This window comes from Hyperoodon ampullatus, assembly GCF_949752795.1.
Source record: "Hyperoodon ampullatus genome assembly, chromosome: 19".
Lineage (NCBI taxonomy): Eukaryota > Metazoa > Chordata > Mammalia > Artiodactyla > Ziphiidae > Hyperoodon > Hyperoodon ampullatus.
Window position 1 is genome coordinate 2992063 of NC_136932.1, and position 1655 is coordinate 2993717.

Sequence of the window (1655 nt, forward strand, 5' to 3'; positions counted from 1 at the left end):
ATTAATATGGGTCCTCTTGAAGGCAATCTGGCCATATTTATTAAAAGCAGAAATAAGCATATCCTACGATTGAGCAATTCAGATGCTAGGTAAGGGGAGAAACTTGTGGTTGTCAACAGTAGGACATGCATAAGGAGGTTTATTTCAGCATTGCCTGAAGTGAACATCCTTACACACATCTTAATAAATGAAAGAAAGAATGTAAGTATAATGTAATATTAGTATAAATTATGTAAATATAATAATGAAAATTTTGCAAAAATCTGAATATCTTTCAATAGGGGAATGGCTTAATAAAATTCATTGCATCCATATTCATAGCTGTATAGCAATTAAAAGGAATGTGCTGGATGTATCGAACGCTCTTAAAAATATATCATTGAGGCTCTTGGTGTTGCTTGAGTGCTCATTTGGTGCAGACCTGGTACCTCTTTTGTGAAATGGCAGCTGAGGAGACTCCGGCGCTCGGATGACGGACAAAAAGCCCAAGGAAGGAGTCAAGACTGAGAATGGTTATCACGTGACTGGAAGGGGGCGGGGTAGGATGATTCCGCCGCGCAGTTTCAGATGAAGAGGCACACACCACTTAGCAAGCGGACGGAAGCCTGTGTGACCAGCAGGGTTTGTCCATGAGGCAGATCCGATTCCGATTTGATGGGCAGCCAATCAATGAGAAAGACACACCCACACAGTTGGAAATGGAGGCTGGAGATACCACTGATGTGTCCCAGCAGCAGACAGGAGGTATCCACTAAAAAGAGAACCTGCTACTTTGTTCCTCCAGACCAAGGAGACATTCTCAGAAGACCACAGTTTGGTTCCACCACATCTTAACAACTACAGTATCGTTTTCTCTGTTCTTTCATTTCCCCCTTCCCCATTCCTGGTGTGTGTGACAAGTGTATGTGCACAAACATATTGCTTGCCTGCTTTCTGGCTGCACAGCGCTCCTACCAGAGATGGAACCCGGGCCATGGAAGTGGAAACTTGGGGTTTTAACCACTGGACTGCCAGGGAATTCTCACGTGTTGCATTTTTTTTTTTTTTTTTTTTTTGTGGTATGCGGGCCTCTCACTGTTGTGGCCTCTCCCGTTGCGGAGCACAGGCTCCGGATGCGCAGGCTCAGCAGCCATGGCTCACGGGCCCAGCCGCTCCGCGGCATATGGGATCCTCCCAGACCGGGGCACGAACCCGTATCCCCTGCATCGGCAGGCGGACTCTCAACCACTGCGCCACCAGGGAGGCCCACGTGTTGCATTTTTAAAAACTAAATAGCCAGTGGTATGTTTTGATTGGCATCAAATGGAGATGGGATGGGGGAACACTGGTTATGAGAAAATACCCCCTGCTCCATTAGCAACAGCTCACTCGGCTCTTGTCTTCATATTCAGTAAGTTATTTTGCTCTCACTGTTTAACACAAGAATACCAAGATAAAAAAATCCTTGCAGGGCTTCCCTGGTGGCGCAGTGGTTAAGGATCTGCCTGCCAATGCAGGGGACACGGGTTTGAGCCCTGGTCTGGGAGGATCCCACATGCCGCGGAGTAGCTGGGCCCGTGTGCCACAACTACTGAGCCTGCGCTCTTGAGCCCATGAGCCACAACTACTGAAGCCCGTGTGCCACAATTACTGAAGCCTGCGTGCCTAGACCCTGT

At 47.7% G+C, this 1655-nt stretch overlaps 1 pseudogene across 1 annotated transcript; it reads left to right on the forward strand.

Moving 5' to 3' along the window:
- Window positions 1–469: 469 nt before the first annotated feature.
- LOC307067468 (small ubiquitin-related modifier 2-like) lies at window positions 470–755 on the forward strand (annotated as a pseudogene). Its single transcript has one exon. The product of its transcript is annotated as a small ubiquitin-related modifier 2-like (transcript).
- The last annotated feature ends 900 nt before the right edge of the window (window positions 756–1655 follow it).